Source organism: Podarcis melisellensis (assembly GCF_964234715.1).
Source record: "Podarcis melisellensis genome assembly, chromosome: 16".
NCBI classification, from domain to species: Eukaryota; Metazoa; Chordata; class Lepidosauria; order Squamata; family Lacertidae; genus Podarcis; species Podarcis melisellensis.
This window is the reverse complement of record NC_138533.1, coordinates 1,085,478-1,108,227: the sequence shown is the minus strand read 5'-3', so window position 1 is coordinate 1,108,227 and position 22,750 is coordinate 1,085,478. Positions and strand designations below refer to the sequence as shown.

General features: G+C 41.1%; 1 protein-coding gene across 1 annotated transcript in view; it reads left to right on the top strand.

Moving 5' to 3' along the window:
* The window catches only part of LOC309358874 (vomeronasal type-2 receptor 26-like), a gene marked incomplete at both ends in the record, with an annotated part of 208,931 nt that overhangs the window by 144,266 nt on the left and 41,915 nt on the right, over positions 1–22,750 (top strand). The window lies entirely within an intron of this gene.

Genomic DNA, 22,750 nt, shown 5'->3' with positions numbered 1-22,750 from the left:
GCTTGCTTGCCTGTGGCACTCACAATTACAAGAGAACTACTCAATAACACATATGCATCATTATTTTGATCTTACTAGAAGTAACAGAGTTCAATGCTCTAAGGAGATAACTTTGGAACTGGTAATTATCTCAAATTGCTGGGATTTATCATTCATCTTCCCAAATCCCCTGTACACTTTTTCAGGCCATGAACACAATCAATGTCAGAATGTGAAAGTGTATATAAAATAAATTCTGTGTCATTCAGAGCCCACATGAGACATTCTGAACATGCAGGTTTTCAGATCTTTGGCTTTCTCCCTTTATCAAAATAATCCAAAAGTCATTCAATGAGATTTCTTGTAATGCAGTTTATGGTAGATAAGATAGAAATCTGACTTTTGGCATCCCCGTTGGCCCCAAGATGGTCAGAACATTTCTGCTGCAGATTCTTCTCTTCCTGTGGCTACAGTTGCCTCCAACTGAGAGCAAGGAACAATCTGCTAGATGCACCATGATGGAGCCTTTCCAGCTTCCATACCAGAATTATCAGAGAGGGGACCTAATCATTGGAGGAATTGTTTCTTATTTCGGCTTTGTATTTGAAGAAATCGTTTTCCATGAGCACCCAAACACAAAGCTTACAGATGAACTTTTGTAAGTAAAAAAACCCTATCCTTCATAGCGTACTCTTGGTGAGCTCATGTATGCTACAATTACTCCAAACATACAATGGCATCCTCAGAACACGTTTCCACATGATTTTTTCCCCAGTAGGAATGTTAAATATATATTTTCTTCTCTTTACATTGTGATCTGGTCACCTTCTTTGTTGCTTGATTCCACTTCATGATGCCTCTGTCTTCTGCCTGTTCTTCTTTCTCATCTTCTGATCCAATGGCTCTCACCAATTTCTCCCAACTTCATCCTCAAGCTCCCTCTGTGTTTCCTTTCACTCCATTAACATTTGGTTGTCCTTTGTAGTAAAGCTTGATCCTCACATTCACAATCTGAATCACTTAATCTGACAGTCACATATGCTGTGAAACGTGAATATCATAGATTTTAGATTATGTTCTCTGCTTTGCAATGTAAACCATATTTGATAATAAAAAGAGAACTTGAAAACTCTATCTGGCTTATTTGTAGAGTAGACCCACTGAAATTAATACAACTAACTTAGTCTGATCTATTAATGTAATAGGCCTTCTCAGAGTATGACTTACATTGGCTACAGTATTTTTGGTACAGCCATAATTTTATTTAAAGGAGGGAGAGATGGAAACTCAGTTACTAAGAAAGAATATATCCTGTTCCACCTGATGTGGAACCTACACCACCTACACCAAACTCTAACTATCTGAGAGGCTCCAGTCAAAATGTCTGACTTGGCAACTTCTCATCCAGTGAGTGTCTGTTGGTTGCTGAAATAAAATAAGGAGTTAAGAGAAGGATGTGGCAATCGAGTCCCCCTTTGCAACATTAGCACAGGAGGAATGGCCGCCTGTGAGGCTAGCTGCCTGTTGGCCGCCTGTGAGGACCCATAATTTTAGGCAGCAGTGGTTAACCTGCAGATAAGAGATTAATTTACATACAGTATGTGTCTTTCAGGATATGAATGTTCTGCACAAAATTAAACACTTTTTAGATGCAATATTCTTAAAGCTGACTAAATATTGTTCCTGGGTTTCAGCTATGAACTGTCAAGAGTCACAATACATATATGGTTTGATTGCCTGTTTTTTGCTTATTTTTCTATTTAATCTTTTGGGATTTGCCAGAGAAAGCCAGAAAGTTACCTATTTGCTTAAGAGGGAGCGGATGAGAATACCTCTGACACAAAGTATAACTCTTTTATTAGAGAAATACTGAAGAACTACCAGAATACTCTCTCCCTGGTGTTTGCTGTCAAAGAAATAAACAAGAACCCAAATATCCTACCAAATATGAGCTTTGGGTTTCACGTCTATGATAGCTATGTAAATGCAAGGATGACTTATCAGAACACCTTGAAACTTCTATCCATCACAGAAAGGATTGTCCCCAACTTCAAATGTGAGAAGAAAGAAAAAAAGATCGCTGTTATTGGGGGACTTGACTTTGACATCTCTCTCCACATGGCTACTGTCTTAGGCATCTACAAGATTCCACAGGTAAAGTAAGTGTGGGGGCTGTGAAGCTCTTCTGTTTCCGGTACAATAGTTATCTTCTGGGTTCTCAATACTTTCTTTTGCTTTGGTTCATTCTTATGATAAAGTGAAATAAAAAAAACTGATAAAAAACATCTGGGGGAGTTTTGCAGTGGTGGTTGGAGGAGAGGGGCTTTGGTGCTTGCCAGACTTTGTCTCCCCTGTGTCACTGGGAAGCAGCAGGGAGATTGGAACTGGACAAATGCAGCAGCAGAAGTCTTCCTCCTGCTCCCAGAAAACGGCACAAGGCCAGTTGCAAGATGTCAGGGAAACCCTGCTCCTCTTCCAAACCAACAGCACCTGGAGATATGCATAATGTTCTTGTGAAATCAACATGCATCCATAAATGGAGTCGACTAATTCTCATGTGTTTTTCTCTTCAAGCAGATACTTGGGATGAACCACAACCATTTGTTCTAACTCTCCAATTCTTGTGGGGTTGATTTCTTCCTCCAGATTGCTTACTGCGTATTAGCTCCAGTGAGAAGCCCAGAGTTGCAGCCCCAGACATTCTACCGAACGGTGCCCAATGAGAAATATCAATATGCAGGAATTGTCATGCTACTTCTACATTTCCAGTGGACATGGGTAGGAATTGTGGCATCCGATGATGAAAATGGAGAGACCTTTATGCAAAGCTTAGTGCCAATGCTTTCCCAGCATGGAGTCTGTGCAGCTTTCAATGAAAAACTACCAGCCATATCTCAGGGTATAGATAATTTTAGTTTCTTCGAACGCATACGGGCCAAGTCCTCATTCCTGATGGCCTCAGACGTTAACATACTGGTTCTGTGTGCAGAACCTCAGACCATTGCAGTTGTGAAATGGATGCAATATTTCTTTTCATTAGCAAAAGATGTTGCAGAGAATTCTACAGGCACTGTGTGGATTTTGACAGCCCAGTGGGCTTTCTCTTCAGAAACAATTCAAAGGTATTATGACATACAAGTCTTTGATAGTGCCTTGTCTTTTGCAATTCACACAGAGAAACTCCAGGGATTTAAAGACTTCCTTCAGACCCTGAACCCCAACTCTCCAAATGGAGATGGGTTCCTCCAGGCTTTTTGGCAACAGGCATTCAACTGTTTGTTTTCTGCTTCCAATGGGCACAAGGAAAACACAAAGACCTGCACTGGCCATGAGAGTCTGGAGAGCCTTCCTGGACATATTTTTGAAATGACCATGACTGGCCAAAGTTACAGTATCTATAATGCGGTTTATGCCATTGCACATACTTTACATCAGATGCACTCATCCAGGTCAAAACGCAGAATGATGGCAGGCAGAGGTGGGCTCGATCCTCCAAAACTGCAACCTTGGCAGGTAAGATTTCCTATGCAGTGTAAACCTTTGCTTGGGGCTAATCTAATGGGCGATGACACACAGTCGATAGAATGAATACAGACAAACACAGAGACATACACACACACACACACACACACACACACACACACACACAACCTCTTACAGCTTTTACCTTTCCTCTACAACAATCCCCACATTCTTTTCAATCCTTAACTGTTTTCTCTTTCCTTCAAGCTGAAGGAGCCACAATCAAGATAGGACCTGTTCTTCCCTTCCATTTGCAGGAGTAATTGAAGGAGTTATGGCATTCTGTACCCTTTCCCTGCCTCTCTAGGAACATGGGCTGGCAAGACGTGTGGAAGCATCTCTTGGATGCGGAAAAGTAAATAAACAAGCAAACAAAAGAAGGAGAGCAGGGAAAACCCTCCATGAGCTTCTCTCCATTTCTTTGTCCCCTTCTACCTGCACTCCCAACTTCCAGGAGGGGCAGTTCCAGGGCTTCCTGACATGGCACCATTTTGCCTTTGCACACGGACCCCAGAGCTGAACCCTCAGGCAAGGGGCAGGCCAGATGTACTTGCTAGAAATACTTACGTGCTCCAAATGTTGTAGACTGCACAGTTTTGGACTACTTTCCATTGTGTGAAATATATGGATGGATACTTTCTCCAATCCACAAAAGCTCTCCTTTTTTAAACTTTGCCTTTGTTTTCTTCTGCCTAGCTGCACTCGTTCTTGAGGAGTATCTCTTTCAACAACAGTGCTGGTGACTTAGTGTCCTTTGATGAGAATGGGGAATTAGCAGGTGGATTTGATATTATTAACTGGGTTACTTTTCCAAACCAAACATTCTCCCGTGTGAAAGTAGGAAAGATAGTTCCACAAGATTCAGAAAATGTAGACTTCAGCATGGCTGAGGAAGCCATCACATGGCACAGCTTTTTTAATCAGGTGGGACCAATGATTTTTTTAAAAATTAGGTATTATTATTAAAAATACAAATTATGTTCATATGGGACAATGCAATACGTATGGGACAATGACAATAAAGATTATCCTATCATATAAAGTTAATGTAGACATTCTTTATCATTCATAAGCAATTGTTTAGGTATAATCCATTTCCAACAAGTTATTTTACCATCAAATATGAGGTCAGAAGTAATTATTTTCTTCTTTAGGGTTCTCTTTTAAAAGTATATAATGGTGATATATTCCACTGTATTGCATATGAAATATTGTTGGCTTCCAACTCCCATCCTCCCTGATCAGTGGCCAGGCTGGTTTTCAGACTGAAGAGAGTTACAGTCCAATACCATCTGTTGGACCAAAGGTTCCACATCCCTGATATATAGGATTTCAGTATAAGATTTTACTGCTTTGTACATGAATGTAGGAGTAAATCATGCTGAACCAAGTGAGATTTACAGCTCAGAAGACAAGGGGAGGCTCAGTTACCCATTTGTTTTGAAAGAAGATTTATTTTTTTGTGGTGCTTCTCTGAGCCTAATATATGTGCTTCCTATTTTACCTTCTCTGTTAACTCCCTGTAATTCAAAGTCCCCTGTCCTCACTCCATCCTCCATCTTTATGAAGATGAAAAATTCAATATCCCTTCTCATTCACTCCCAATATTTACATTACAATATATTTACGTATAAAGGTAAAGGGACCCCTAACCATTAGGTCCAGTCATGGCCGACTCTGGGATTGTGGCACTCATCTCACTTCACTGGCCGAGGGAGCCGGCGTACAGCTTCCAGGTCATGTGGCCAGCATGACTAAGCTGCTTCTGGTGAACCAGAGCAGCACACGGAAACGCCGTTTACCTTCCCACTGGAGCGGTAACTATTTATCTACTTGCACTTTGATGTGCTTTCGAACTGCTAGGTTGGCAGGAGCTGGGACCGAGCAACGGGAGCTCACCCCGTCACGGGGATTCGAATCACCTTCTGATTGAATGACCTTCTGATCGGCAAGTCCTAGGCTCTGTGGTTTAACCCACAGCGCCACCCGTGTCCCTATACCTGTATTTACGCATACAACACACCTTCCTGGAATAATGTCAACCAGTCAACTGATCTCTTCTCTTTGGTTAAAGCTATGTTGTTTACAAGGCACAAGAGAGCTACATTTTCTCCTCTTTTTAAGAATAGGTGCTGCCCCTTGCCTTGTGTAATGATCACTGCCAGCCAGGCTACAGCAGAAAAATGAAGGAGGGGATGCCATTTTGTTGCTATGATTGTGCTTCATGTCCAAATGGGATGATTTCGAATCAGACAGGTAGGAGACATCATCTCCTATTATAAAAAAATATTCCTAATATCTATTTCAACTGTTTCCCTCTATTAGCAGTTCAGTACTCCTAAACAGAAGAGCTGCTGCACTGATATCTGGAAGAAAAAAGAGATAGTTGGGGAAACTAGATCCAGAACTTTTACAAGTCAGATCTGAGGAAATAGGTGTGGAATATGTCTTCTGGTATCTGCCTGCTTCTCACATGCTACATTGTTAGGAGTGGATAGTTTTAGGTGTGTGAGCCAGAAAAAAGCATGAAATGATCTCTGAAGTGATGGACCTGAGACAGGTGTTGGTAATGCAGGTGAGCTGTGCAGAAGCAAGCTAGCAAGCATGTGCCAAGCAAGCTGCCGGCTAGCTCTGTCGAGGCTCCTTTTATTAGCAGAAGTCAACAATTGGAAACAGTAGTGAAACCACCCTGAACATAACATATTTCCATCTACGCACATTTCCAGTGTTAGCAAATACAAGTGTCAGCAGGAGTTTCCCTCAAATGTTCCCCCCGATACTTGATTATGTCTGCGTCCCCCATCATGCTCCAGCCAAGTGATACGTCTAGCAAACAAATTGTGAAAGGACAAAAGGTCAGGGGGAAAACTCTCTTTTCTATCCAAGAAGGCAAAAGGTCAGGGAAATCGGGCATAACACTCCTTGACATACTGTTGCACATCTGGTGCGAGGTTTGCCTTCGCAAAGCGGAGCGTTACCCCTACATCTCCCTTTCCTTAATATTTTGATAGCTCTCTCCTTCTTTAACTATGTTTTGATAATTAGGGTGATAAGTCAGGAGACGAGCATGAAGACGGGTGTATCCTGAGTCCGAATCCGTAAGGGCTAAAATGTGAGGCCAAGAACGTGGTTTGCAAAGCTGGAGAAGAGAGGGAATACATTGTATGAAACAGCACCCAGAGATAGTGATCAAAATGTTGTAAACAAAAACTTGTTTAGGCCATGGAAACTCAGGAAGCCAGCTAGTGAGCCACAGTCCGTCTAAGCCTTCATTGGCAAAAGCAGGCATAGCATGAAAAGAAACAGCATGGAGTTGGCAGTAAGATGGGCAAATATATGGCCGCAAATAGTGAGTCTGATGTCTCTGGTTGTTCAGGCTTGAGAGAGCTGATGTTGTCCGGTGGCAACTAGAGCTTTGATGTCACCACAAGTGACTAAACATGGTTCTTTCTTGGTCTGCACTTGGCAGCGCTTCGTCTCCCTCGGGTAGTGCTTTATTGGCATCTCCAGTAGGAAGCTGGAAGTTTGGAGTTGGATTAGTAGGGCCCTGGTGACGGACCATGCTGGACTGCTGACTGCACACACCGAACTGGAACTCACAACAGACCTATAGGGGTAGAAATAACAGCATAGCCCCGCACCCAGGCAATCAGGGGCCACAGGGCCATGCCACTGCAGATATGGCAGCTGTTGATAAAACAGGTTGTTAAGCTCGAGGTCCTTGGATTTGCAGAAATGCCTGTCTGCTGGTGCAAGCTGGTCTGAATTAAAAGCAAGGTGGTTAATTGAAAACAACAAAATGTTTATTTGCCTAGGGCCCTGCACCTCTCCCCATTTCCTACTAGTTTTTCCAAAAGCGCCATCAGGGAGCGATTGGCACATTCCCCAATCACTTGACCTTTAGGGTTCACCTTTGCTGTGGTTTCAGATCTCTGGCGGTAGCCCAGATAAAACCATATCATTAATTTTTTTATTATTTTTTAAAGATATGGATTATTGTTTCCAATGCCAAGATGACCAATTTCCAAACAAGGACAGAGATCAATGCATCCCCAAACGCCAACATTATCTTTCCTACGCAGAACCTTTAGGGGTCGTTTTAGCTTCCTCAGCTCTGGTCTTTTCTCTGGTCACAGCTTGGATACTTGGCGTCTTCTCCAGGAATGGGGACACTCCCATTGTCAAAGCCAACAACCGGGACCTCACCTACACTCTGCTTCTTTCCCTCTTGCTCTGCTTCCTCTGCTCCTTGCTCTTCATTGGCCAGCCTCACCCAGTCAGCTGCTCTTTACGACAAGCTGCTTTTGGCATCATCTTCTCCATTGCTGTGTCTTGTGTCTTGGCCAAAACCATCACGGTGGTTCTGGCTTTCATGGCCACCAAACCAGGATCCAGGATGAGGAAATGGGTGGGGAAATCTCTCACAAACTCGGTTCTTCTTGCTTGCTGCTCCGTTCAAACCAGCATTTGTGCTGCTTGGCTCTGTACGGCTCCTCCATTCCCAGATGTGGACATGGACTCTCTGGTGGAGGAAATCATTGTGGAATGCAACGAAGGTTCTGTCGCGATGTTCTATTCTGTCCTGGGTTATCTGGGATTCCTGGCCATGGTCAGCTTCACTATGGCTTTCCTGGCCAAGAGGTTGCCGGACAGTTTCAACGAAGCCAAGTTCATCACCTTCAGCATGTTGGTGTTCTGCAGCGTTTGGCTGTCCTTTGTTCCCTCTTACCTGAGCACCAAAGGAAAGCAGATGGTGGCTGTGGAGGTCTTTTGCATCTTGGCCTCCAGCGCAGGTTTGCTGGGTTGTATCTTTGCCCCCAAATTGTACATCATTCTTCTGAGGCCTGACCTGAACAGCAAAGACCACTTAATTCTGAGGAGCAAATAGGAATCAACTTGTGTTGATGTTTTTAATTTTTGCATTGTTTGCTGGCATTTATTGGAAGAAAAGCAGAAAAAGTAATTCCTTGTATTTCTCAACTCTCATCCTTTTCATCTTTTTCATTCCCAGAAATAGCCTCCAACCTACATCTGTAACCAATAAAGCTGAGACCCATTTTTGACCCCATAAATGTGTTCTGTCAATTTGTTATCCTGCCAATACACTGATCTTCCATTCATAGGGTGCCAAAGGTCTATCCCTTCATGGGGACAAATCATCAGTGTGAAACATGTAACTTCTGCCAAGGCTATACTTTCAATCATCATCCACCTGCAGATACACATGTATGTACACATCCACCTGGCTTCACAATGTGAAGTTGCCACATTTCCAAGTGGTGCTTCAAAACAATTGAATGGCATTTATTACCCACTGGTCCTGCTCTGCCTACAAATGAGACCCAGATTCTCTGAGTTTATCTTCTCCATGTAGGACAGATACAAATGGGGAATTAGTAGCTGGATTGTATGTACAGTGGTACCTCTGGTTACAAACTTAATTCATTCCGGAGGTCCATTCTTAACCTGAAACCGATCTTAACCTGAGGTACCACTTTGGCTAATGGGGCCTCCCGCTGCTGTCGCACAATTTCTGTTCTCATCCTGGGGCAAAATTCTTAACCCGAGGTACTACTTCTGGGTTAGCGGAGTCTGTAACCTGAAGTGTCTGTAACCCGAGGTACCACTGTAATAAATTGGGTCTCCCATGTCCTAGTCCAACACTCTAACCATTGCATCTCACTGGCTCTCAACTGAGAAATATTGTCTGTCCATATGGTGTTAGTTAATGTAATGCAATTTTTTGTTGATAAAATGGGTAACGTACTTGATTTATTTTTTAAAAAAAATATTTATTGAAGTTTTTAATAAAAGAAATACAAAAATAATAAACAGCGTTGCTTTGTTTTTACAAAATTTCATAACATCTTTAGACTTCCTCACATCCCCCGCTCCCATTTACATCATTAATAAGTTTTTGTCAAGCAAATTATCATCTTATTTTCAATTTTATAACCACTTATTTAAATACACTGAAGTAATTCTCCTACAAATTTTGTTTCTCTTAATCTCTCTTAACATCAAATCCTGATCCAATTTAGTGATGGCCAATTATTTATAACCAAGCATCCTTCTTAACATTCCACTAAATCACAATGCTTCTGTAGATAGATCTTGAATTTCTTCCAATCTTCTTCGATCCTTTCTTCTCCCAGGTCTCGGATTCTGCCAGTCATCTCCGCCAGTTGTATATAGTCCATCAGTTGCATCTGCCATTCTTCCAGTGTGGGTAGATCTTGAGTTTTCCAGTTCTTAGCGAGTAGTATCCTTGCTGCTGTTGTTGCATACATGAAAAATGTTCTATCCTTCTTTAGCACCTTCTGGTCGACAATGCCCAGAAGAAAGGCCTCTGGTTTCTTGGTGAAGGTATACTTAAATACCTTTTTCAACTCATTATATATCATTTCCCAGAAGGCCTTCACTTTGGGGCAGGTCCACCAGAGGTGAAAGAATGTTCCTTCATTTTCTTTACATTTCCAACATTTGTTATCAGACAAATGGTATATTTTGGCAAGTTTAACTGGGGTCATGTACCATCTGTATATCATTTTCATTACATTCTCTTTCAAAGCATTACATGCAGTAAAGTTCAACCCAGTGGTCCACAACCTTTCCCAGTCTTCAAACATAATGTTATGCCCAATATCCTGTGCCCATTTTATCATAGCCGACTTAACCATTTCGTCTTGTGTATTCCATTTCAACAGCAAGTTATACATTCTTGAAAGTACCTTAGTCTTAGGTTCTAACAATTCTGTCTCCAACTTCGATTTCTCCACCTGGAACCCTAACTTTTTATCACTTTTGAAAATTTCTTTAATCTGAGCGTAGTGTAACCAGTCTCGCACTTTATCCTTCATTTTCTCCATACCCTGCAATTTCCAATTATCTCCGTCTTTTTCTAACAGTTCCCAATATTTTGGCCAATAGGCTTCCATATTGGGTCTTTTTCGGGCCTTAGCTTCCAAAGGTGAGAGCCACCTTGGAGTTTTATTTTCCAGTAAGTCTTTATATTTTGTCCAGACATTGAACACTGCTTTTCTGACAATATGGTTCTTAAAGGCCTTATTGATCTTAACCTTATCATACCATATGCATGCCGGTAACGTACTTGATTTAAAGGTTATGCAAAGGGTTTTGTTTGTCTGTTTTACCTCTTTGAAAAATCGGCTGTAAAGCAGTTATTCTTTTATTATATATTTTCACCTTAAGTAGTTTTCTGGGTAACCTTTTTTCTCTTTTTTGCTGACTCTCCATAAACTCTTATGGCTCTCCCTACTAAGGAGGACCAGCTGAGACTTTGGCTATGATGTGATAAACATGCTCCGCCTCCCCCCAAAAAAATAAATATCACTGAGAAGCTGAGAAGTCTCCTGTAATTATCAAAGTAATCACAATCATTTCTTTGAGTCTCTGGGGAATTTCAGTAGCTGCATGAAAACTATGAATCAAGACTTACAAATACTATTAATATCTCCTGTGATGTTCAGACTTTGGCCTTACATCAAGGGCTCTGTCAGACTGATCACTGATTCATTTCCCTGCAACAATCTGGCTTTCACAACCATCCCAGTGAGACTTTCTGCTCAGTATCACTCAGATGACAATGTGCCAAGAGATGAATTGTCACCTAAAAAATTCCCTGCAACATGGTAATATTTGCAATCTTGGTATTTCTGCTGCTGCCTCAGACTGTGTGCAAGTTTCCTCTTGCTCCTACCATGCTCTGTGCAGGGTGGTACTTTCCATGATGTTGGCGTCAGTGCAGCTTCCTCCAGATGAGTGCAAGGCTGCTGTTGCTTCGTGTTCCATCCGTGACCCTCTTCCTATTCTTCACAAATATTTCCAGTCTGGAGATGTTCTTATTGCTGGCATTATGTCTCAGATCCATATAACTTCAAGCATAGCCTTCAATGAACCTCCTACACCTGAACTCTTCGATGACATTATGTAAGGAAGTGTGTGTGTGTGTTTTAAAAACTGTATTGTATATCTGGAATGAATATTTTTCTGCATTTGACATATGATGAAGGTGATGCTCATTACACTAGTGGTCAAAATTGTGGGAAACTTTAGGGAAAGCTGTATTTCTAAGAAGAAAAGCATAAAATTAGAAAAGAAAAGTATAAAATTAGAATGAACTTCTACAGTATATCATTAGAAAGGTAATCTAATGCAGAATATAATGCCACAAACTGTGTTGAATAGCCCTGACCTGAATCCAACAGAATATCTGTGGAGCTGATTGAATAAACTTTTTAGTCAGAAGCAACCAAGTAATAAAGCACATATTTTATATAACAGTCATACGATCTAGGTTTCACATTAAAACACCTGGTGAATTAATATCTTTGCTTTACTCCACGGGATGTCATTGCAGAGCTGCAATTGCAGCAAAAAGTTTCTACACTAACATAAATAGTGAAAAGTTATGAAATACCCTTTATCATGGTTTTGTGTGCATAACTTCTTTTATTTGGCTATTTGCTTCCTTTGGTGATCACTCATAGCTGAGTAAGATTGTCTTCCATGAAGACGGTCTTAACAGTGAATCCGTATGTGACTGTGGAGGCCAATTCTGTATTCTCATGGCCTTCCTCAGTGAGGACTGAGATTTCCGGACCAGAGTTGATCACGGTGAGGGTTTGCCAAACATGCCTTCCTCTTAGCATGTTTCTCTCTTTCATCTTGAGTTTGAGTGTCTTCAAAGCCCATGGCACCTTTCTTAATGGCTGTTCTCCAATTGGAGTGCTTGCAGGCCAGTGTTTCCCAATTGTTGGTGTTTCACCAACATTTTTAAAGATTTTCCTTGAGAGAGTGTTTAAACCTCTTCTGTTGACCACCAGCATTACGCTTTCCATTCTTGAGTTTGGAATAGAGTCGTTGCTTCGGAAAACAATAGTCAGGCATCCAAACAACATGACCAGTCCAATGAAGTTGATGTTGAAGAATCATTGCTTCAACACTGGTGATCTTTGCTTCTTCCTGTACATTGGCATTAGTTTGTGTGTCTTCCCAAGTGATGTGTAAAAATTTCAAGAGACACCCTTGAGGGAATCTTTTGAGGGGTTGGAGATGGCGTTTATAAGTGGTCCATGTTTCACAAGCATACAGTAAGGTTGGTAGTACTATAGCTTTGTAAACAAGCATTTTGGTTTGCCTGCAAATGTTCCAGTCCTCAAACACAATGCAGGAGAAAGCGCACTTGCAAAGTCGCAAGCGATGATGGATTTTGGCATCAATGTCAGCCCTTGAGGAAAGATAACTGCCCAGGTAGGAGAAGTTATCAACACTTTCCAACATTACACCATTGGGTTGGATTTGTGGCACTGCAAAAGGGGTGTTTTGTGCTTTTTGGTGCAGCACTTTGGTTTTTGGGATCTTGAGCGATAGGCCAAGCTTCTCATAATCTTCTACAAAGACACATACTTTCCAAAATGTTTTCACAATATTGGCCACTAGTGTATGATGAATACTACCACCCTTCCCCCCCCCCAGGTAATTCTGAGACCTGGGGGCAAATCTCATAATTCAAACTCACTTCTGCAGTGTGTGATAACCTTCTTCTTATATGGTAGGCTTATACCAGTGTTCAGTTTTTTAAAAAAGTTTGCAAGGCAGCATAGAAAGTACATCCCCATTCACTTTGTTAAGGCTTTCCACTCATTTACCATGGTAAGCGAAGGATTTCTTATTTAATATTTGACTTCAAGCAAAGCCAAGTGGTAATTCATTCAGATTAGAGGTGAATTTATTATAAGTTTTTGGTAACCAGACTTGTCCTCTTCTTCTGTAGAGGAAAACTAGTAGGAATCTGGGCCAGGTCGCCTGTGACGTGGCAGGAGTTAGATGTTCAGCACAGCGAAACATCCAGGGTTGTGTTTCTATATATCCCTACACTTTCTATGTTTGTGAATGTGAATTGTTATGCACTATGTCGCTCTCCATACAGACCAATGACACAACTCTACCAGCATATCCTGGCTTTGGCATTTGCTGTAAAAGAGATAAATGAAAATCCCCAAATCTTGCCCAATATGTCTCTGGGTTTCCACATCTATAACAGCCATTTCAGTCCAAGCTGGACCTACCAAGCCTCCATGGAACTTCTCTCTAGCCAAGAAAGACTCCTCCCCAACTACAAGTGTGATGCTCAGGAGACTCCAAAAGCAGTCATTGGGGGGCCAAAACCTGATTTATGTCTCCACATGTCAACCATCCTGTCTATGTACAAGATGCCAAGAGTAAGAGGTCTGCATGGAACATGCATCATCAATGAAAGCCATTTATATTTGTCTCTGACTAGACTCATTGGGTTGCATGCTGGTAACTGCATGGCAAATAATGGGTATAGGTTGGTATTTATCAACCAAAAATATAGGTTGTGGAAAATGTGTCTGCTTCAGTTCCACACATCCTTAAAAACCAGGTGGAATAATTCCTCATTGGACACTTTACTCCTGTGCAGGACTGTAACAAAACGTCTGCTGCCTGTGGTAGCACAACTGTGTGTTTGCTATGCTGGGCTGAAAAATCACTTACATATTTCCTAAGATAACTTTAACACTCCAAATCAACAGAAATAAGTGATATTGGAATCCTTCTGAAGCAGACCCCCCCCCTCTGTTAAACTCTATAACCACCATGGGTTATCTAGCGTGTGTGAGGTAAAGGTCAACTCCAGGCAGAAGTTGAACAAATAAGAAAGATTTATTTTGCAGATTAAAGTTGGTAAGACAAAACATGTATCAGGAGATAAAGTTCTTTCAGGAAACAGTTAACATATTAATATTCAATTTAGTGCATGTTACGGGCTTCAAAACAAGGTAGTGAACTTAGAGCTTATTTAAAATGGCATTTGCTTATTTTCAGCTTGATGTTACAATTGGTAAACAATCAGCTCATTTCCATTTTTCATTACTTCAGTTTCTTAAACCTCATTGCATAGGTGGTACAGTTTCAGTTCTTATACAAAATAGTATTTCTGTCTGTTTCCCCACCTTCTATCAATCCCACTCCTGAGGTTCTCCAAATAGCACAACAGCCCCAGGGGATCTCTCCAGCCCTCTTAACGGGTTTGGGTGTCTTCTCTTTCTAGGAGATCTCTCCCCTCCTGACTGGAAGGAGACCCTAGCAGACGGGATCCTGCGAGGTGCCATCTTCTTAAGGGGATTGAGGGGGCCCATGTGCAATGCAGCATGACATCATGACTTAATGCACATGATGTCACACAACATCCTGACGTCATGCGTGTGATGTCATGAGGAGCTGGATGCCCCTTGAATATTGAGGGGGCTCAGCCCCCACAAAAAATACATTGGTGTGGACAAAACTGCCTCAGCCCCTAGGAGTGGTGTGAATGTTGGCAATCACAATATTATGGTAATGAGAAGGATGCCCAATATTGCAGAAACAGATGATGCACCCATACAACCCAAGGCAAAAGTTTGGAATTAGAACAGTCCAGGTGGATTTCATATCATAACCTATGCAAAGGTGGTGGGAACTAGCTTTCCTCCGTGGTTCTCTATCCTTTGCAGTTGAAACAAGGAATCATTATTAGGATTTTTTCCTGATGAGAAAGCTTTATCAGGGTTTTCTGTGAACAAGCATTTATTTACCTGTTCTTTCCTGTATCCTCTTTTAGATACAGCAAATTCTGACATAAACATAACTGCAAAATTGTTCTATTTGATGGAAAGACATTTCTGTTCCCCAAACAGTAGATTCTAAAGTATCAGAAATAAACAAAAAGCTAAATTAATATGTTGAAATCTGCTTTTGAGTCTAACTGGTGTTTTGATATCATTTGTTATCACCTTTCCTCCCTTGATTTTAACAATGACCCTCTTCAGCTCATCTATGGCTCTTCTCCTGTGACGAATGATGACATTCAAGCCCTTTTCACCCACTGGATATTCCCAGATGGGACTCTGCAATACAAGGGGATCCTCCAGTTACTGCTGCATTTCTGTTGGGTGTGGATTGGTGTGCTTTTTGTCCATGGTGACCCTGGAGAGAGATTTGTACAAAATGTTCTCCCCATGTTTGCCCAGAAAGGTATCTGCTTTGATTATATAGAAAGCTTCCCTACGGCTACCTCTTCTGGTGACTTTGATGAAATGGTGGAAGAAGGTTCAAAAACAATGAACATTTTTGTGACAAGCACTGCCAATGTTGTAGTTGTGCATGGTGAAATTCAAACAATTATGATAATGAGAACGATACCCAGACTTGCAGAAACGAATGATGTGTCAATGCAAGGAAATACAAAAGTCTGGATTATGACAGCCCAGATGGACTTCACCTCATTTCCCTTTCAAAGAGGTTGGGACATCACATTCCTCCATGGGGCTCTATCCTTTGCAGTTCACTCTAAGGATCTTCCAGGATTCCAGAAATTTATTCAGATGAGAAACCCTACCTTGGAAAAAGAAGATGGCTTTCTCAGGGTTTTCTGGGAAGAGGCATTTAATTGTGGTTTTCCCGACCCTGCTTCAGAGAAGAAAGATGGCAAACTCTGCACTGGGGAGGAGAATATTGAGAGCCTTCCTGGGTCTGTTTTTGAAACGAGCATGACAGCCCACAGCTACAGCATCTACAATGCCATCTATATTTTGGCACATGCTTTGCACACCATGCAGTCCACCAAATTAAATTGCAGAGCAATGGCAGGTGGAGCAAGATGGAAACTTACAGATCAACAGCCATGGCAGGTAATGTCGTCTTCCAGTTAATACAGATGTCTGTAATCAACTCTGGAGCTGAGCTAAAAGGGGGACTTTTCTTGAATACCTCTGTCAGTAGGGGAAACTCGTTCCTCTTTCCTGTCAGGGAGGAAGTGGCTATCCACTTAATGGTTAGGAAAACATAGTGGATGAAATGCTGCCATCACTTTAAAGTGGATTCAGTTGTCCTTTGAATAGCAAAATATGGCTATAGATTGCTAGATACAAGATATCATGTCTGGAAAGTGATGAGCAGCTTATCTACATAGCTTCTCCACCTATCTAAAGGAACATCCTGTCTAATATTTGTGCTATAAATTCTATGAAATGTAGGCCATGTCTTCTTCTTCTTCTTCTTCTTCTTCTTCTTCTTCTTCTTCTTCTTCTTCTTCTTCTTCTTCTTCTTCTTCTTCGCTTTATTCAACTTAGTAAAACGCAACACCAAATCGAAATTCACCATATATGAACCACAACAAGAAAGTTTTAATACTTGTTATGATAACATAGTCTTCAAAATCTTCCACCAGACTGATCGACTTCCCGTCTACTCCAAATGCCTTTATTTCTTCATTTACTTAGTGCACTAGCTATCTCAGTTTTCGATATTAGCTTGGCATTGATATTATACTTCTTTACGCTAAATCATTTCAGTACAGAAGTTATTCGAGGGCTGCCACAGACATTGTATTGTTACAGCATTCTTTAATATATCTTTTAAATAAACACCATTTGTTTATAAATATTAGGTCTGTGTTGTCTCTTATTTTTTCTGTTAGCTTAGTCAGCTCTGCATATTCCACTAGCTTTTGTTTCCACTCCAATGGTATGTTTTTGCCTTTCCAATTTGAAGCTATAAGGATTCTTGCGGCCACAGTTGCCTATAAAAATAATTCCCTTATGGTCTTTGGTATATCAGGACCTACTATTCCAAGGAGGAAAGCCTCTGGTTTTATTTTATAAATGAAAAAGGAGGAGGAGGAGGAGGAGGAGGAGGAGGAGGAGGAGGAGGAGGAGTTTGGATTTGATATCCCACTTTATCACTACCCTAGGGAGTCTCAGAGCGGCTAACATTCTCCTTTCCCTTCCTTCTCCACAACAAACACTCTGTGAGGTGAGTGGGGCTGAGAGACCTCAAAGAAGTGTGACTGGCCCAAGGTCACCCAGCAGCTGCATGTGGAGGAGTGAGGAAGCAAACCTGGTTCCCCAGATTACGAGACTACTGCTCTTAACCACTACACCACACTGGCTCTCTTGAATGAAACCCTGAACATTTTCTTAAGTTCCATATAGATCTCATCTCAAAACTCTTTTTTTTTTTTACATGTCCAGCACATGTGCAACATCAAACCCACTGCTTCTCCACACCTCCAACATTGATTTGATATGTTTTTGTACATTTTCGATAGTTTTAATGGAGTCATGTAACAACGATACTGCATTTTCAAAAAGTTTTCTCTCAATATGTAGCAAGCAGTGAATTTCATGTTAATTTTTCCAGTCCTTCATTAAGATGTTGTACCCAAAGTCCTGGGGCATTTTATCATAATGGATTTAACCTCCTCCTTCTTGACTTCCCAGGTACATTTTAGACCAAGTCTTCCCTTTTGAATTAATCAAGTCTTCCTCTAATCTAGATGGTTCTGTCGCAAATCCCTTTCTTTTATCGGCTTAAAATGTTTCAAAAAATTGATGGTATTGGAACAAGTCTGTCAAGTGGTCTCTTATTTCTTCAAATTTTTTGAGTTTTAGTTGGTTCTCTTCTTTGCGTGGCAAGGTCCCAGATCCACCCGGGAAGTGGAATAAAGACACATGAAACAATATTTTAGGTTAATGGGTGAGAAAGGCCACCATTTTATTGGTTACGGAATGTGAGTGGCATTGGCTTAGGCATGGGAAACCACACAACTATATCTAACTCCTGCACGTCTGCAGGAGTCTTGGAAGGGATAACCACCAGTAGGGGGAGCCCTGCTGATGCACATCAACTAGGAACTCCCCCAGGGTCATCGCTAGGGTTCATGCCATGGCCCTAGCCCCCTGTCTGGGGCTTTGGACAGAGACCACGCCATGCCGTCGTGCCATGCCCCCAGATTCCTTTAAAAGGATACCCTTGAATTAGGAGGGGTAGGTGATGGCTACTACTTCCCCTCACCTTCAACCTAATACTCCAATGCCTAACTGCCAAACCTTACAAAGTTGTGACAATTTGCTATGAGGTAAGCAAAAAACTAAATGGCCAGTGCCAATTTGTCAAGTGGGAAAAAATTCCGACCAGGCCCTTTGGACAACCAAGGCGATCAACCGAGGTCCACAGCAAGGTCAAGAAATGAAGAGCCTAACCTAAGGGAGGGAGGCAGGGAGAAAACAGGATGAGTCCTCGGCCACAGGCAGTTTAAATAGCCCGCGCCGCGCCCCCAGACCATCAGGATTGGGTGACCTAAGGATGACGTGGACGAGGACCATCCAATGGCGAAAGGGCTATCCCGCCCTGTGCATGTGGGAAGGGCTGGCTCCCAGCCCACAACGTCATCTCCCCAGGAAAGGGAAATGGCTTTTTTAAATAGTACCTTATATGTGGGCCAAATCTCTTTCATATTTTTCCTTTTCACAGTATTTGCCTCTAGGGGGGATATCCACCCAGGTGTTTTAGGTTCCAAGAGATCTCTGTCCAAACCAAATACAGAGATTTTCTTATGATATGGTTTAGGAAGTTCTTGTGAATCTTTACTTTATCATAAGCTAAATAAGCGTGCCAATCATATCGATTGTCGTAGCCCTCCAAATCTAATAGGTCAAAATCTTCTAATGTATACTTCTCTTTAATCCAAGTTAGGCAGGCTGCCTCGTAGTATAATTTAAGATCCAGAAGAGAGAAGCCCCCCTTTCCTTGATATCAATTAGGAGTTTATGTTTGATCCTTGGTCTCTTTCCCTGCCAGATGTATTTTGAAATGTCTCTATGCCATTTTTGAAGGCAGCCATTACAGGAATTGTTTGAAACAAAAGGAGTATTGTTGGTAGCACATTCATTTTTATGGTGGATATCATTCCCCAAAAACACATTTTCACTCTACTACATATATCTAGGTTTCTCTTGATTTCAGTCCATGATTTTATATAAATCTCTTGAAATATATAGATAATTTTTGAGGTTATCCATATTCCCAAGAACTTTACTTTTTGACAGATCTTTAGATTCAAGATTTTTTCCAAATCTTCTCTTTGTTGTATTGTTAATTTTTTAACCAGGAGTTTTGTTTTCAAGCTATTAAGTTTAAATCCCACTCGCTTTTCAAAGTCTTGGATTATTTCTAATGTCCTTGATAAACTCTCTTTTGGGGTTTTGGTCACTACAGTAAGTCTTGCAATTTAGGCCAAGACTTACTGTAACTCTTAAAAGAACCACATCTTACCTCCACAATGATCATTGCTACAATTGAAATTAGCCTTCACAAAACATTTAAATGAATATTGTGTTCTACAATGACACTCTTTTGTATATCCTCATGAGCAGGGCTTTTTTCAGCTAGAACTCGCTGGAGCTCAGTTCTCTCCCCTCTCAGGGGGGCACAATTGCCATTCCAAGGGAACGAGGGAGGTGTTTGTGGTGAGTTCCAGCACCTCTTTTTCTAGAAAACAGCACTGCTCATTAATTCCTTTTTCCTTTTTAGCTCCATCCATTTTTGAAGAAGAGAGTCATTAAAAACCGAGAAAGAAAGGCACTAGCATGCATCTTTTAAAGAGACTATGAACTATACCTCTTAAATGCTGAAGATGAGCACTCTATTTGTACAAATATTTCTAATATTTAATTATATTTGGCATATTCATTATTTTCCATTTTCCTCTTCAAACTTAGGTCCACCACTTTCTGGGAAGTGTTTCATTTAATAATAGTGTTGGGGAAGAAGTTTCCTTTGACCAAAATGGAGAATTAGTAGCTGGATTTGATATAATAAATTGGGTCACATTCCCAAATCAGTCATTTCTGAGAGTCAAAGTTGGAACAATGGACCCACAAGCTCCCCCAGAAAAGAGGTTAACCATTCATGATGATGGTATCATGTGGCCCAACTGGTTCAACCAGGTAAGAATTTATTAAAGGTTTTCATTAGTTTTTTGCTCAGTGTCCCAAAACTGCTTCATTGCAACACATTGAATCATCAATTATCAGAATCGGACTCGATCTGTGAAGGAAATATCAGGCTGTAGCACTGATAAAAGGAAAGCTATCTTGTTTCTATGTCTATTTGCAGAAGTGTCTCAACTATAAAGAAAGTGTCACTAGTCAATGTAATTTGAGGAAGCCCAGTATGTCTTTTAATTAGTATATACATATTAATATTGTTCGTTCCTTCATTCTCAGGATTCTGCACGGGGCCCCAACCCATTCTGGGGCTGGGTCAGGAAATACCTGGGGCAAAATCAACCTCTTTCAGACAATATGGTCAAAAGCAGAAAGATTTAATCTTTCTAGGTACCCACTGGTGAAGAAGGCAGCAGGATTGGACACTCTACTCATTAGCAGGCTCAATCCTGCTCAATTTGACTGCACTCATGTGTTCCTCTGTTGGAATAGGCACACATATCCAAAGTGCTGTGTGGGGCTATTTGAAAGCTCTGTTGAAATGTGCTCTGTGCTGCTCTTTGCAGATGCTGCCTGCCTTTCCTTCAGAATCAAACCAGATTCAGTTTCGGATCAGCCCAATTCCACTTGGGATTTGGCCAAATCTGTTCCCCAGCCCTAATTTGTACCCCACAGGCACAGTCAATTCATTATTTTAACCTTCTCATTGGTTTGCAGCATTATGGTAGACATACCAAACACATTCCCTTACATTGGCTGCTGAGCTAAATGATTAACAGTGAATGTTCACAGAAACCCCAGGTACAAAGTATTATTTTTAGCACCTGGCTCTGCAAAAGTAAATTTTAAGACACATGCAGGTGATGAAGAAGGTACGTATTTTTCACTCTATAAGACGCACCAGGCCACAAGACACACCTAGTTTTTGGAGGAGGAAAACAAGGGGGGGGGATTCTGAATCTCAGAAGCCAGAACAACAAGAGGGATCACTGCACAGTGAAAGCAGTGATCCCTCTTGCTGTTCTGGTTTCTAGGATAGCTGCGCAGCCTGCATTCGCTCCACAAGATGCACAAACATTTCCCCTTACTTTTTAGGAGGGAAAAAGTGAGTCTTATACAGCAAAATATACAGTAACTCTGCAAGCAAAGAGCACTGCAAGAATCCATAAAAAGCAAACAATTAGAGCTGCAATCAAAGTTATTCAGCCCCCACTGCAAATCAGGTTTATTATCAAAATTTACAGAATTTCAGCTGTTTGCAAAAGTTGCTCAATGGATGCTTCAAGTGGTTTCCCCAAATTCAGCTGAAAATAAAAAAAATTCCTTCCAGTAGCACCTTAAAGACCAACTAAGTTAGTTCTTGGTATGAGCTTTCGTGTGCATGCACACTTCTTCAGATACCAAGCTTCTCCAGTCTCACTATTATCCACCCCCAGAATAGAATCCATCACAACAGCACAAATACAACAGGTGTAGTCTCAAGCACACCTGATGCAACTAATCAAGGGCTTCAGGTGTGCTTGAGATGTAATATATGAAATACCTGAACTGGCAAAAGGGTTTGTTTAGTGTCAAATGTTGCTGTATGTTAGCCATATTTCTTAGTCAGGAGAATGGTCCAAGAAGATAAGAGAAGAGATCATCACCCTTCACAAAAAAAGATACAAGTATACAAAATGAACGCGAAGCACTGAATGTTGCCAGAGAAACCATTGGAAGCATAGTTCGCAAGTTCAAAGTTAAAGGAACAGTGGTTAGACTACCAGGATGGGACGCAATTTCAATAATTTCTATTGCAAGTATAAGTCAAAAATAATTCAGCGATTTCTATATGAGATAGTGACCCAATAAGCTTTCACCAGAACATTTTCTAATCTGATAAGATATTGCCACGCTAATCTCTGAAGAAGTTCAAATACTTTCATAAAGGCAAAGGTACTGAAGTAATGGTAGGGGCTCCAATGCTACCATTAGTGCTGAATTTAAGATCCTCTTCAGATAAAACAAAAAACCTAAAGGAAGCTATTGCTTAACTGTCATTTTTACTATTTGAAGATAAGTCCCAAACCATTTCCTTCTTTCATTTATGAACAGGCACAACCCACTTCTCTGTGTAATGAGAATTGTCATGTAGGTTATAGAAAGAACAAGAAGGAAGGAAAGCCATTCTGCTGCTACGATTGCCTTCCGTGTCCAGAAGGGAAGATCTCAAACAAGGAGGGTAAGGAATGCATCACACGCTTTAATTTTACCTGTGAATCAGAAGCTCCTTTCTCTAGTGGGAAAACAGTATGGAAGTAGGACATATATATTCTGGCATCTCTTAGATGCATTGTGCCAATTTCGGGACAGAATACCTTTTTGTTTCATTGAGATTTCTTTATTTCTTTTTCTTTTTCAGACATGGACGACTGTTCAGAATGCCCTGGAGATCA